The sequence below is a fragment of the Mauremys reevesii genome, linkage group 11 (assembly GCF_016161935.1).
Source record: "Mauremys reevesii isolate NIE-2019 linkage group 11, ASM1616193v1, whole genome shotgun sequence".
NCBI classification, from domain to species: Eukaryota; Metazoa; Chordata; order Testudines; family Geoemydidae; genus Mauremys; species Mauremys reevesii.
In genome coordinates this window covers 27,213,420-27,229,740 of record NC_052633.1, presented here as the reverse complement: position 1 = coordinate 27,229,740, position 16,321 = coordinate 27,213,420, and the positions used below count along the sequence as shown (strand labels likewise).

The 16,321-nt window shown below is 42.2% G+C and overlaps 1 protein-coding gene across 1 annotated transcript in view; it reads left to right on the top strand.

Moving 5' to 3' along the window:
• The first annotated feature begins 2,070 nt into the window (after positions 1-2,070).
• Positions 2,071-16,321, top strand: part of NAB1 (NGFI-A binding protein 1) — a 62,136-nt gene continuing 47,885 nt past the window's right edge. The window contains exons 1-2 of the mRNA XM_039495615.1: positions 2,071-2,268; positions 2,841-3,574. The gene's annotated coding sequence lies outside the window, so the exon portion shown is untranslated. The remainder of the gene's footprint in view (positions 2,269-2,840; positions 3,575-16,321) is intronic.

Below are 16,321 nucleotides of genomic sequence, written 5' to 3'. Positions count from 1 at the left end.
TCTTCACTCACTCCTTTCCCATTCATACTAGTGCAGCATGCCAGTGTGGCACTCAAAAGTCATGGATGTTTTGAGATGATAGAATTTCTGCCTTTCTTGTTGTGACAGACACTCATGCTTAATTAGCAAGTTTATAGCCATCATATATCCCTTAACAATTAGTGCATAAGTATCTGTGAAAGGTACTGTTCGTTTTCTTCAAGTGCTTTAAAATAATGGGCTTATTGTCTTCCATGCTATCAAGCAGATTATTTCTAAAGGTTGTAGCTATATTCAAATATTTCTTTCCTAGCTTATTATGAATGTTTTCGCTGCTGCATTTTTCTGTAACTAAATGTACACATGGATGAGACTCTGAGAAACTAATACTATGAATGACTTGTAGTGGTGGTATAGATGTGTGAACGGCTGTTGGAACCTATAAAGAAATTGATGGGTTTAATCAGCCACACATTATGTTGGAATCTTTCCAGTGCCTGTCCCTAAAATTAGGTAATTTGCTTAAAGGGACCACCTGTAAAACACAGATAAATAAAATATGAGTATTTGTACATGCATAAAGTATAGAGTTACGGAGAGCCAGGATGTACAGTCATTTTGTCCATTGATAATTGCAGTTCTTGCAGTCGCTTGGGGTACACAGGACATGCCTCACATAGGCTTTTACAACCGTTTGCAGTTATTCAAGCCTCTTATATTATCAACATTAGCTTTAATTGGCTTAATAAGATAACGTAATCACAACTGAGGATTTTCAGGAGCCTGAGTGTAGCAGTGCACAATTGCTGATGTTCCTGCATTTCTTTCATACCAGGCAAAAGAGGGTCTTTTCAATTCTGGCATGTATCCCATGGAGACAAGAAAGAATAAGTAAAAGCACAGTGGCCAGGGGTGGGGTACTTTCTATAAACTAAAATTTTCTAAAACGTTCAGTTTTTAAGACGTCCCCACGTGCAACAAACAAAGAGTGGGCAGCCACATCCCCAACCACACAACTTGCCCTTTGTCTTGAGCATATTACACAGATATGGGGTGGGATTTTCAAAAGTGCTCAGCACCTACCTAACTCTGCTTCTGTTGAGGTCAGTGTTTTTACTGTTGCTGAAATGAGAGCAGAGTTAGGCCTATGCTGAGCACTTTTGAAAATCTCACCCTTCCTGACGATGGGCTAAATCTCTGATGGGTGACCTACTGAAGTCAGCATCACAAGCAGCTAGGCTCCACCGTTCTTTAAAGGCGCAATTATTGGACATTTTGGCCTTAGGAGTCTGGCTTGCTGGATCATGTATACACTTATTGCATATAAAATGCATAAGGTATAGTTAGATGGCAGACAACAGTAATGACTCCATAATTAAGGCTGTACCATCCTTTGCATTATAAACCTGATTTTTAAACTCCATCTAAATTTTCTACTCAACTCCTCTCTTCATGTATTTTGGCTTGTGTTGATCTTAGTACTAAGGCAGATTTTATCTGTGTATGTATTGGGTTTTTTTGTTTTGTTGTCAAAAGTTTCATGTTAACCAGATGATGGGTTTCTGACATATGGGACTTTGAACATGATGCCTTTTCACTTTTGGAAGAGTTTCTTAATGTTTGTTAAGTGAAATCTTAAAAGTGACATGGCGTAAAAATTTCACATTTTAATTACGGTATTTTATTATGCCCCAATTTCTAGTGCATAGGACAATTTTTCCAAAAGTAGGGTGCCAATTTCAGGAGTGATAAGCCAAGTGATCTGCACTTTCCATAGTTCGTGATTCCTCTGAGGGAGCTTACAAACTGGGCAGACAGCCTACAGAGCTTTTAAGCTTCCAAAGGAAATTCTCTGCTTCAGAGATCTTGGAAGTGGAGGATCTTGCCAGCTCCATAAGCCAAACAGCTCCATACATACACCTGGCAATACCTGGAAACTACGACCCTAATAGTTGTTGCTTCAAGTGTTCAGAAGCTCTGCAAACGCTCTAGTAGTGTTTGTAAAATGTTTAAGCCAGACAGATGTGGCTCAGGCAGCTTAGATGTTGAAAGAAATTCAGTAATCTTCTAAATTCCTTGGTGGAATAGCTGTTTATTCTGTGAAGATAGTAGAATTTCAATTTCTATGTTTTCTCCTACATGTGTCTTTGTGCCCCTTGTGTGAGGAGAACCAAGCAGGAGTGCCAGTCTTCTGGCTGTAGAAAGAACAGGAAGAAGAGCATCTCGTGGCCATGCTGGTTGATGAAGGAGATGACTTCCGGCATCAGGCCAAGATCTGCCCAGGAGCAGGTACTTCCCTTGCTGACCAGTGCAGCTCTTCTAAACAGGTGCCCAAGTCCCTGCAGCACTGATCCCTGCTTTTACTTTCCCACCCACCTTGCTCCCCAGTCAGTGATAACTTCCAGTCTCAATGGCCTACATTTTCCAAAAGAATTAGTGATTCTGGGTGTCCATTGTGAGATATCTTAAAGGAACCTGAGCTTCAGAGGTGTGTTCTCGGCTCTCTCTGAAAATCAGGCACCTTTAAAGTATCACATTTAAACCCAAACTCAGGATTACTAGTCACTCTCATACAGACATACATTTTCCTTTATTCTTCTCCCGTTCTTTGTTGGTGTTATTTTGGCTACCAACTTACTATTTGACTTCAACATGGAGTTACATTAGTTCCTTCCACCATGAGTCATAGAACCACAACCCTGAAGAGGGACCATTGTCAGGTCTACAGAAAATGGAGGATAGAAGCATCTGAAAGAAAATGAGAGTAGCATGAGGGATTTCAGTCATATGCATGGAGAAAAGCTATAAAGGGATAAACAAACCTTTCAACTTACAGAATTATTTGGTTTTTACAACTGCAGACACAACACAGCCCAGAGAACCTGGGAGGGACAATCTTTGAGAATCTGCATGCCTCTGGTTCTTCAGTTAGGGAGAAAAGGAAGAGGCAGAATTGGATCAGGAAGGAGGGATGCGTCTGAAAACCGAAACTCATATCCAGTGGGATAGAAAGTGCCGAGCTTCCCCTTGCTGTGGGAAAGTAAGATGAGGAGTGCCAGCGCTATGGTGTTCATAGCTTTCCAGCGTCTTCCTTACTGAAATGTCTGTCACCCTGATACCCACTCTCCTTGGGCAAATGAAACCAACTGTTATGCCTGTTTAAGATAAGATGCATGAATCCACAAAAAGCAGTATGAACTTCTGAGGAGAAGGGTAGCCGGGGGGTTGAAATGCGGTTGTTGTGGAGGTTGCTCCTGTACCTGCCTCAGCAGAGTCACAGATCAGACCCACAGACTGGATCTGTCAAAAACAATTAGAATAGCCTGGAGATGAGTTGCATATCATGAGTATTTATGAGGCAACAAAGCTTTCACAGCCTCAATTTCCTGGGCAAATGGCCAACTTGCAACGAAGATGCTCAGAAAAGGAATAAGAACAGATAAAGTGACAAGTATTTGCACTCTGACACCACCTACCTTTTAGGGTGCCCACCCCTGCACCTTTGATTACTACCTAACCCAAGATGGGTTGGAACATGCTCCCAATGGGAATCCACCCCAGACCATCACTCCTCTCTGAGTGTATATTGAGTGTTGTAAGTATTCTAAATAGAATCTTCTATCTCTTATGTGAAATATTTGACTGGTTTTGCAATGCTTCAATTTTATTTACTTACTTATTGTGATTTTATTTTAATTGTTCATGCAGAGGCTTGTCAAGAAGCAGAGTGGTGGCATTATGAATAACAGGCTTTTGTTGTTCATAGTAGTAGTGTTCATTTTCAGGATCACCTACAGCTAGGTGGGTGCAAGCCTTGCAATGCAATGTTTAATGGTGCACATGAGGCGTGTTCGTGCAGGGAGCATCATGCTCCCCCCTCTTTTTCCAACACATTGTGTTCTCTTCAGTGCAAACACAGCATGAGCCTTGTTACCTGTTTGTTTTATAACAGTCTTTCACAGGGTTGACGTGTATATTTTCAGCTCTAGGCTGAATAAGTTACATTAGGATCTCAGTGTTTTCAACCTGTGCCCCAGAGAATCCTGATCGTCCTTTCACTTGCACTAAGGTAAATCCAGTGACTTCAGTGGACTTACTCCTGATGCGCACCAGTGTACAGTCAGATCAGAATCAGGCCCTATGTTCATATTGGCTTCACTTATGTATGTGAAAAGACCATGTGTAGTCATTAATACTAATCACAAGTTTCTAACACCTCCTTGTGAATTGTAGGGAAGCTAAATACACTGTGAATGAGTTTGAATTGATGCAGTACCCCGTCATTTCATATTTAAGAATTATTCAGTTGCAACCTTTTGCTCTGCGGTAGTCATACTCTGAACATGAACCTCTTGGTATTGCGACAGTTATCATGTACACCCCCACAGGAATGATGTTGTTTGATCTTTGCTGTTGCCTGGTTCTGTCCATAATTATAGGAGCATCAGCTTTCATAAACTGAATAAGATGAGGCTTATAACAAAGAAAAGCAAGCCTGGATTTGGATTTCTTTGTACAAGTAGGAGTAGTGCTGGCATCAATAAGCATTCTGGCATAGTTTATTCTGCTATCTTCTAGTCCAAAGTGGGGGAAACATTGAATTTCATTTTCTGCTGCTGCCATACTTTGAGTGTCCAGAGGATGATTGTTTATAGCAAGTGTACCCCTTCATGATCTCTGCCTTAATGCTGATACAATTCATGCAATAGAGACAATAACAACTACTGTAGTTTCAGTTTGTAACTCAAATCCTGGCTGTTAAATTGGATTTGTGTTGAGCACATAAATGTTTTTACAGTTTTGTAGTGAAAGCTTTTTTGTGTGTGTGTTTGCTATTGTAAGACAGCTTCCATGAGGGGTGATTGTGTTCAACAAGTTCCTGGTGCCACTGGGATAATGTCAGACTGTATTGTATGCGCACGTTTGCTTTTCAAAGACATTTTATACAATGCATGGTTCTCAGTGTTTGAAGGAAGAGGAGATCTTGGTTTTTACTGAGGAAAGCTTTTCTGCTTAACATAACAGAAATTCTTTCAAAAGCCTGTCATATTACTATGGAGAGATAATCGCCTTTCTCTAGAGAAATGTGGAGCTATTTTTTCATTATAAATCCAATTTTGACCCTACCCACCATATCTAACTTTGCCAAAAGTAAATCAGTCCATCTACAGTTTTCTAGGTTTGATTTGAAGCCAGAGTTCTTTTTTGTTGTTGTTGTTGCTGAAAGTTTGAGGCAAACTGGAGGAAGCATTTCGTAGATAAGTGAGTTTTAAAAATGAGGTGATTTTCTCTTTGAAAGTTTCTTAGTTTTTATTTGGTTTGTTTCTCACATAATTTGGGCTAGAATTAGAATTGGGGTCACTGTTTTATTTTATTTTTCCTGCTGTTTTTGATGAGGACATATTTGATTAGGAGAGTCTTGTAGGTTAATAATGTTATGCTGGGGATTGTTGAATCTTCCTTGAAGCTGGTGGGTGTAACAGCAGCCCTTCCTTCAGAATATATGTAAAAAAAACCAATCAAGCTGAAACAGTAGGAGCTACTACCCAATATACAAGCCACATGCAAGGCTGGAGTAGGATTGCTCTATGTGTGTGTATGTGTGTGTGTGAGAGACAGACATGACTGAAATACATACAAAGGGCAACAGAAAGCCAAGGATAGCCAGAGAAGAACTTGCGATGTGACCCTGGAAAAAAACTGCTTTTGGGTAAAGTGCTGGCGATTGGAACTGTAAGCAAAGAAATTATCTCCTGCTGGTTAGTTCTTAGTGTGTTGATGGATACCAGATTTTGTACATTCTTTGTAAATAAATAGGATTGCATCAAAGAAATATGTGACTTCAATATCAGTTTTTTCACTGTAACTGAAACAATTCACAAGAACACAAATTTTGGCTCACCATTGGGTCAATAATTTACAGCTCCAACACTCCCCCCTCGCCCCGCCTCCTGCCATCCAGGAACAGAACATAGCCCCTCCCCCCGGGTCTCCTCCTCCTTGGGGAGAGGGCAGGGAGATGGGGGGCCCCCAATTGCCTAGTGCACAGAGCCTCAAAATTGTTTAATCTGGCACTAGTTCTGTCCCTGCCTGCAGGCCAGTGGAGCTAGCTGGAGGCAAAGCAAGGAGTATGCTACATTGTGTAATGGTTGATAGAGCATATTCCCCACACACACACCAGGACTGTGAAGGAACAGAAACTCACAGGGGTGCCTCTGAGGCATAGTTTCTTCCTGGTGCTTCCCCCGCAGCTGTGTGCAAACTTGGAACTCAGGACTGAGCCTAAAATCTCAGTGTTGCCTTTAGTTATTACATGGAGTTTTCCTTAACATACTTAGCCCTGCGTAACCTAGTGTAGGCCTTATTAACGCTTTATGGAGTCCTGCCACAGAGCAATTATTTAAAAAAAATATGTACAAATGTTGAATTAAATTCCAAAGCAAAAAAAACTCATTATGCTAGACTTATGGTTAAAGATATGTATCAGTAGCTTCAGAGAAAAAAAAAAGTGGGGGGGGGGGGTTCCATGTTTATTGTTTCTCAACAATTTCCAGGTCAACTCTGTTCCATTTACACATTAAATGATTGTTATTCTATCTGCCAGCCCTGCAAACTCAATCGACGCTCCAATAGCCAAGCTGAGTTCTTTCTGACTGACACATCCCCATCAATAAAGTTTCCACAATCAAACTTAATTAACAACCCTCTTGATGAGCCAGAACTGAATCCTACTTATTCTCCTGGAGCTGTATGGGGCCTGCACTGCTGACAGGAGTAAATATATTAAAAAGTTGCATTAGGTATGAGGGAAGCAGTTACGTCACTGAATACACACAAGGAACTGTTCAAGTTGAATCGGAAGGTGCCATTTTTACAGCCTTTTTTCAGAGGAGAACCACACTTTAATATCAGAGGAATATAGGGGCAGATTCATCCATTGTATCACTGGATTGCACTGGAAATGAAGTTGGCCCATAATATATCCCTTTTTTTTTAAAGTGACAGTGGAGTTTTCTGTTTGATGTGAGTTCAGATATTAAATGCCATGTCAGCCTAATTCTTTCGTTCTTAACTGTGACAAGCTTTCCCAGCCCTTCTAAAACAAAACTGAGTCATGATATTCTATCCGGTTGAACGAGATTCAGAAACAAAAAGTGTTTTGAAACCCTTTATATTTTTGTTCTGAGTAATATCTATCTAGCTATACATCTACTCCCAAATGGTAAAGGTCAGGATTTTTGGGTATCCCAAACTGTCAAATATAATACATTAGTTTGAGTTTCACTAGCAGTTTTTTTCCTATTATGCTCTGTCACCTTCAGTATTCCATCTGCTGCTTTGGAGAGGTGGCATTGTCGGGTATCGTTTTTAGCTAGGCTTAAGAACATTTTCCAGTGGGCATCCTTTGGGTGGAAGATGGGAAGATCATAAGAAGAGAGAAATCCCTGTATGAATCCCTGTTGAATCCCTGTATGGAGCTGGCTGTGCAGTAAACAACACAGTCATCTGAAAGCTACTAAGAGCTAACTAGACATCCTTGTGACCAAGCAGAGATGGATGGAAAGAAGTAAAGGGAGTGGGGGTGGGTTGCAGATACAGTGCTTCAAAGGCAGGGCTATATTGTTATATGACATGAAAAGAAACCAGAGTGCTTAGGAACCTACAAGCATTCAGTGACAGTTAGATGAAGCATCTGTATTACAAAAACTAGCTTTAAAGGCACAAATTACTTAGAAGCTTGCAATTATGCTTAGCCTGCCCCTCCCTGTGGAAATCACCGCAAATTACATATCATTTTGATGCAAGGAAGTGAGAAAAAGCACCAACACCACCATCCTCAAACACATATGTGCAAAGATGCCGTAAGGTAGTCAGCTGCTAAAAGGTTATATAGTGGTAGATCTCTGGATAGCAAACTCATAATGGAACTATACTGATTTATGCCAGCTGAGAACAGAATCTAACAGAATCTAAGTGGGACACTACAGCTGAAAGCAGAGTAACCATACACACAAGTGTCAGATAGTATTTCTTGTGGGCTGAGTAAATGCAGATATTTATTGTGCATTGAAAAACCTGGCCCTACAGTTAAAGTTGCCTGCATGTTGTGCATGTATTTATGTGTGCACACAAGAAACCAAACTTCCATGTGGAAACTTTTGTGGGTCCAAACCAGTTAGATGTCTGCCCAGTTTCCAGGAGCAAAACCATGTTTAACAAGCACAAAAGTTTCCTTAATGAAGCCCAGGATCTGGTCCACTATTTAGTATCCAGATAAGCCCCTCTCTTCAATCCAGTCATGAAGTCCAAAAAATAAGCCATTTTATAGATACAGTATTGCAAAGTAACAATGACTCATGCAAAAACATCACATTTTCCCTGCATAGGATCATAGAAATTAAGATTAGCAAAAGGCATATTAAATCACGGATAAAGAATGTCGCATGGTGGGTCGACAGCCTAGTTTTCACCCAGCCTCAACCTAGCCTCTAATTCTGTGTGCACAATTACTGTGGGTAAGCATGAGACTTTATAGCTCACCTTCAGTAGGGAGTGGCATGTAGCTACATCTCTCAGACAGGCACTATTCTTTCCCTGGTTTTCCTATAGCTTCGGGGGTGAGGAAGGAAAGCACGTTCTGTTTCTCCTTTACCAAGCATAGTTAACTTCTTCACCCCATCCCAGCTCAGATCTATTGGTTGCTGTATTATGGGAGGGTGGCTCCCAACCTCTGCCCACTCACACGTCTTTCTCCCATCAAAATGGGGGTAGGTAGTGCCGCATGGACAGCTATCCCCGTGCACAGAAAGCGATCTGGGTAGCTAGTTTATGTCCCTTTATTACATTCATGTTCCTTTATTCCATTGTGTGGCAAACGGTCAAGTTTCTTACAATCTTGCCCTGTATCTGCAAGTGCAATAGAGGATTTACATTTAAAAATCAGGTTTCAGAGTGGTAGCCGTGTTAGTCTGTATCAGCAAAAGCAAAGAGGAGTCCTTGTGGCACCTTAGAAACGAACACATTTATTTGGACATAAGTTTTCGTGGGCTATAACCCACTTCATCAGATGCATAGAGTGAAAAATACAGTAAGCAGGTATAAATATACATCACATGAAAAGTTGCAGGTGCCTTACCAAGCGGGGGTCAGTGCTAATGAGACTAGTTCAATTAGGGTGGATGTAGCCCATTCCCAACAGTTGACCCAACAGGGGTGAGTATCAACAAAGGGAAAATTATTTTTTGTAGTGACCCAGCCACTCCCAGTCTTTATTCAGGCCTAATTTGATGGTGTCAAATTTGCAAATTCCAGTTCTGCAGTTTCTCGTTGAAGTCTGTTTTTGAAAGTTTTTTTGTTGTTGTGGTTAAGTCCTGTGGTGTCCCTTGAATATATATGCAGACAGAGTTGGCAATGGGGTTTGTTGCAGGGATTGGTTCCTGGGTTAGTGTTTCTGTTGTGTGGTGTGTAGTTGCTGGTGAGTATTTGCTTCAGGTTGGGGGGCCTGTCTGTAAGCGAGGACTGGCCTGTCTCCCAATGTCTGTGAGAGTGAGGGATCATCCTTCAGGATTGATTGTAGTTGTAGATCCTTGATGATGCACTGGAGAGGTTTTAGTTGGGGGCTCTAGGTGATGGCTAGTGGCATTCTGTTACTTTCTTTGTTGGGCCTGTCCTGTAGTAGGTGACTTCTCGGTACCCTTCTGACTCTGTCAGTCTGTATCTTCACTTCCCCAGGGGAGTATAAAGACGGGGAGTGGCTGGGTCACTACAAAAAGTAATTTCCCCTTTGTTGATACTCACCCCCGTTCGGGTCAACTGTTGGTAATGGGCTATATCCACCCTGATTGAATTGGCCTTGTTAGCACTGACCCCCCACTTAGTAAGGCAACTCCCACCTTTTCATGTGCTGTGTATTTATACCTGCCTACCGTATTTTTCACTCCATGCATCTGATGAAGTGGGTTATAGCCCACAAAAGCTTATGCCCAAATAAATTTGTTAGTCTATAAGGTGCCACATGGACTCCTTGTTGTTTTATTTAAAAATCAGTTAATTACAGGCCCAGCTACTTGATTTGTACAGGCAAGTGTGATAATTGTGCATTCAAATGATGGGTGTACAATTTTTTATATGTAAAATCAGAGGCCTGTTTTGAAATCTGGTCCAGAGGATCTTTGACGCTAAAGCAGACTATTGCATACCATATACTGAATAAAACCTCTGAGCTTTCTATATATGCAGTATAAACTTTTTTATTTTATTTTTTATGTTTTAGTTGTAGTTAAAGTAAGGGTGGGTATTAGGTATTTGAGTGAATAATATATAGAACTTTGGCTCCAACAGCTGAGCCAAATATGTTGCTAAGGGCAATGAGTTGGTGATTTGGTATAAACAATTTGTTAATTTCAGTTAAGGTAATAGGTGCTTTATTGAGGTCCTGCTCCTCGTTCAGTTATGTGGAAAGAGGCAATGGATCTAAAATTCATCCAAGTCAGATACTGGGGTGGGGGTGGATTGGTTGAGTCTAGCTCCCTGTAACTGTTTTCAAATTGGACACTTTTAAGTCCCTGGAGACTCTTATTGCTATTATTAGGCCTGCCTACCACCACTGTTCCCCTACATTCTCCCCTGACTCCTAGTAGAACAGCTGGGCACTAATCTTTTGTTTCATATTTATTTCTTATTCCATTGTAATTGTGAAAATCCTTCCTCTTGCATGCCCCTACCTGAATATACTCAAAACAATTAATCAAAGAGAAAAAGTCACTTTAAGGGCTGGTCCACACTAAGAAGCGGGGTCGAACTAGGGTACGCAAATTCAGCTACGTGAATAGCGTAGCTGAATTCGAAGTACCCTAGTTCGAACTACTCACCCGTCCAGATGCCGCGGAATCGAAGTCCGGGGCTCCAAGGTCGACTCCGCCACTGCCGTTTGCAGTGGTGGAGTACCGGAGTCGACCGCGGCGCTTCCGGAGTTCGAACTATCGCGTCCACATTAGACGCGATAGTTCGAACTCCGAGGAGTCGAACTCACCGCGTCGACCCGGCTGGTAAGTGTAGACTAGCCCTAACTTCAGCACTCTCTCAAACTGTAGTCTTAGCTTTTTGGATATACACTGGAGCTCAGTGCTGACTTTCAGCAGAAATAGAAAGAAATGAAGCGGTGGCCAGTACGTCCCTCAGCCTGCGCTGCTTCCAACAGCTCCCATTGGCCTGGAGCACTGAACCACAGCCAGTGGGAGCCGCGATCGGCCGGACCTGCAGACACGGCAGGTAAACAAACCGGCCCGGCCCGCCAGGGGCTTTTCCCTACACAAGCGGCGACCCCTGTTTGAAAAACACTGGGGTAGAGGATCAGAAAGCCCAAATGATTCACCTTCTATGTTACTGTTTTCCCCCTTGCCAGGTTCCTCACTCCAGTCTGTAAGGGAGATGGGGCCAGCTTCACCAACATTAATTAATTAGCTGCTTTCCAGCCTGAGGGGGCAGGACTAAGGGGGTCTTAATGGACACCTGAGCCTCATAAAAGGAATAAGAAAGATCACTCTGGTGTATGAAATGTTTGACTAGGCTAGTTCATCCTCAATTCTAGAACAGAGGAAAGGCTCAAAGTTAGCCCAGAAAGGGTGTGAGAATAGGGTCCAGAGGGTAGGCTGAAGAGAAGCCCATGAAGAGTGGAAGGGCCTTTGTGTTTGTTAGGACTTGGCAGGAGGGCCAAGCCACATTTCCAGAACTGATCTGTGTGTGCAAAACTGAGGAGACCCATCTTGGAGAAGGAAACTGAGGCAGGGGTGCTGACAGTACCATGCTTGAGCAGAAGAGGGTGCTATGGGATGGCCATGCCTACAGCAGTCATATTATATACAAAAATGCTACATTAAGAGAACATTAAGGTTGCAAAGTCAAGAACTCAAAAGCTAGGAAATGCCTGATTTAACGTTGTCCACCCATCATTAATTTGTCCCTTTGTGTGTATGCATTATGATACAGTCTTTAATTACATGATCCCATACTATTTTTCCACAGGTCCTTGCCTCATTTAGTGTACAGGATGGACAGTGCTCACTTTCAGCATCTATTCTATATTTTGTTCTTTCCTTGCTGTTCAGTGGGTGACCCCAGGCCCTATTTACTGCACACTATTCAACCCTGCTCTGAACACACATTATTAATTTCTTTATGGGCTTTTCTGTGGCAGTCATCACTACAGCATGAGTGCTTCACAAACATGAATGAATTTATTTTCACAGCAACCATGGGAGGTGAGGCAGGTTTCCCTCTCCCCCGGCCAGGTTCCTCATTCCAGTCTTTCCCCCCACATCTCCTAGGTTCTTGTCCCTTCTGCATTCAGATCAAGCAGTTTCCTCCTCCACTCTGCCTGCGCCCAGCAGGGGGGCATTGGGAGCACAGGAAACAGGCTACCTGCACCCAGACCAAGACCAGGACTCAGTCCCAACCTGCAGCAGCCATGACTGCAATTGCATGGAAAGTCCTGCTCAGTTCCAAGCTGGAGCATGCTCAGTGCAGATGGAATCTCTGGGGAATTAAACTTCAAAGCTTTAACAAGTCTCTACTGAGCTTGTGTGACTTGTGATTTTTCAAAGTCTTGTAGCTTGGCCAAATGTGGGTGGATTGTCACAGGGTTAGCAAAAGGTACATCCTTGACACAAAGGGCACTCCCTGGCCCAATTACAAGTACCTGCTCCAAAGCCTGGGATACTAAGGTTTCTCTAAGAAGAGGTAGCCAGATTTTTTTAATTCAGGCAACACAACATATTTTCCCTAGTCTTGTTCTTGGAAATGGCTGATCCATTTTAGCTGGAATTTTTCAGAAATATTCAGCTTGAGGCAAACCTCCACCATGTAAAATTTCAGCCCAAATGAAATTTCAGCCCTGCCTAGGGTTGCCACCTATCCAGATTTTCCCAGGATCATCCATCTTTTGTGGGATCTTTCCAGGGAAATCTGTAAGGGTGCTCAGTACACACTTCCAGCTGTCCAGTTTTCTGGACTCAGGATCATCCTCAATGTCCTGGACTTTGCTACCTCAGAGGTAGCAACCTTACCCTATCTACAGTAATCACCTGTGACGTGGTATAAACCCTGCACCAGGTAGGAAGGTGTTAAGGAATTGCTCTGGGATGGAGTGGCTCCATACTACTGCATTTGCAAGTCATGTCAAGAAAGGAGAAGGAGGTCAAGGGCTGGGGGGAAGCTCAGCTCAGCAGTGGGCAGCTCTGGGAGGGGAGCTTCCGAGCTCCCAGGGAAAGGCCTGGCAGAGCAAAGCTTATGCCCTTGCCTAAAAGAAGATCCAAGCTCCCTGCAGCGAAGAGGGCAGTAATGGAATGCTAAACTGTATTATACTGTTCAGCCACTAGTGGCACTGTGTGTAAAATACTTTATTTAAATAAACCTCACCAATACATGACAGTGCATTAAAGGATCTTATACTAAGCACATCTGGTGCGTATAAGCAAGCTCTGTGACCAGCTCATATATGGTACAGAAACTGAAAGAAAACAGCAACAAAAATTGCAGGATCTCATCCACATGCCACTTTTCAATGCCCCAGAGAACTTAAACTTTTGCAAATCTTCACAACGGACAGACTAGAAGCAGTATTTTGTAAGATTTTGAACTACAAACAAACTCCACAAAGAAACTGGAGATATACAGGTATTTTCTTTAGTTTATGCTATGGGGAAGCAAGCAGATCATATATTTAAATCTATTGACTTTACTGGTAACAGTCACAAAGATGACTATGAAAGGATTCTGGCTATGTTTGATGCATACTTCATACCTCAGGGAAACAAATGTGGTTTATGAAAGAAGATGTTTTCATCAGAGAATACAAGAACCAGGGGAGAATGTTGAATGTTTTATAAGAGCTCTGCGTACATTGGCTGAAAACTGCAATGTTGGGAATGTAAAACATGAAGATATCATAGATAGGCTGGCTGTTGGGTGAATAGATAACAGCCTTTCACAGCATCTACAATTGAAGAGAGATTTAACCCTAGCCACAGCTACACAGAAAGCAAAGCGGTCTGAGCTAGTGAAACAGCAAAATCTAGAGCAATTTGACAAACTTGAAAACCCTGAAACAAGCTTAGAAACTGTAAACAGACATAAAACCCCTGTGGCAAGGAGAAAGAACTTCCAGGCTAAGAGGGACAAATTCCAGCTTATGTGCACAAGGTGTGGAAAAAGTCATATTCCAAGAGCTGATGCATGTCCAGAGGCATGCTGTGTAATAAATGCAAGAAATATGGACATTTTGCAGCTATTTGTGACACCAAAGCACTCAGGAAATTGACTCCTATTACAGACAATCAAGAGCCACTGAGATGCCAGTGTCTGTTGCTAAAGTTAATGCAATTTAAACACATTGCTAGATATATTCCTGGGAAAAATCTGGTAGTAGCAGACATGGTGTTATGGAGTCCAGCATCACACTCAACTACTTGTAAGCTCGAAGATGACATAAAGGCGTATGTGCATGCTGTGGACACATACAACCAGTGTCAGAAAAGAGACTATTCCAGCTACAAAAAGCAACCTTGACAAACACGCAACTTCAGGAAGCTCTAAGTTACATTAAGGGATGCTGGCCCCAGTATCTAAAGGACACTGAGGAAGTGACAAGATACTGCTTTGCAGTGCATGGACAATTAAGTGAATCAAATGGATTTAGGATGAAAGGCAATTGCATCATAATTCCAAATGAAATGAGAGGAGAAAACCTAAACCTCATCCATGAAGGACATCAAGGATTAACTAAATGTTGTGAATGGGTTAACCGGTCAGTGTGGTGGCTGTGCAGCAGCAAGGACATAAAGAATAAAGTCTCTGCATGTGAACACTGCAGAACTAACAGACCAAGACAACTCAAAGGACTTTTAATAACAACACCTCTACCAGACAGACCTTGGAAGAGCCAAGTTGCAGATTTATGCGAATTCAGAGGACATCATTATTTGGTTGTCGTGGACAATTTTCCCAGGTATATAGAAATAATGTACTTGAAAGACATAACATTTTCAGTGTTATCGAGAAACCGAAGTGCACTTTTGCTCACTTTGGTATTCCAGAACAACTAGTGATAGACAACAGACCACAATTCACTGCAGCAGAATTTAAGTAATTTCAAATGAAATATATTTTTGATCATATTATTAGTAGCCCACACTACCCACAAGAGAATAGAGGCTGTAAGACAGCCAAGACAATCCTACAGCAGGAAGAGCCATTCCTTGCTCAACTGAGATACAGATAAACACCAATACCAGCTACTGGATATAGTCCAGCACAACTCCTGATGGGAAGACAACTCAGAACTACTGTTCCAGCTTTGGAAAAGAACCTGTCTCCAGAGTAGCCAAACATGAAGAGAGTAGCCAAATCAGATAAAAAGACTAAAAGAACTTATGAACATTTTTAAAACAGACATCACTCGGGGAACTGTCGGTTCTAGAACCTGGTGACCATGTTTATGTCAAATTGGATGGAGAAAAAGGATGGACAACTCCAACTGTCATAAAGAAAAAGAATTCAGTGCCCAGATCGTACATGATCAAGACCAGCAGTGGACAGTTCAACAGAAACTGTCTATGTCTACTATGTGTTCCTCAGAAAGAACAATCAACAAAGCAAACTCTACAGATGGCCAGTGCAGAACACAAAGAAGACTCAGAGATTCCAAACCACAGCCAGTTGTTGAAACTAATGGACAGCCAGATGACCAAGTTGTTACATGTTCGGATCATGTAATTTGAAAACCAGTACGATTTAGAGACACTTAACAGACTGATCTGTACTGAACTTGGAAGACCACATGATAGTGTAAATATTGTAAATGGTAGGAAAGTAGAACTTAAAAAGGGAGATGTAAACTATATGATACTATTCAGGAGTAAAATACCTTATTTAAATGTATCTCAGCCATACCTGGCAGTGCATTAAAGGACCTTGTACTGAACGCATCTGGTATGCATAAGCAAGCCCTGTAGTCACTCCTTATCTGGTACAGAGGAACATGACAGGACTGTACTATATTGCTCTGCTGGCAAAGTACCAGACTTTGAGCTGGACTATGGCCTGTGTAAGGCCCTTCAGAAGGAAGAGGTGTCAGCAGCCGGACTGACTGTATATTTTATTTTTCTTCGTTTATTTTCTTGCTCCTAAGTTGTCTGCCCCTGGGATCCTGGAAGGAGTGAGCATCCAGAGGGACTTGACTGGAGGGCTGAGATCAGAAACTCTGGCCCCTTCAGAGTACTATGGAGTGCCCTCACTCGAGCGACCTGACCCAGAGTGAGTACGCAACCCCAACAACTCCCGAACG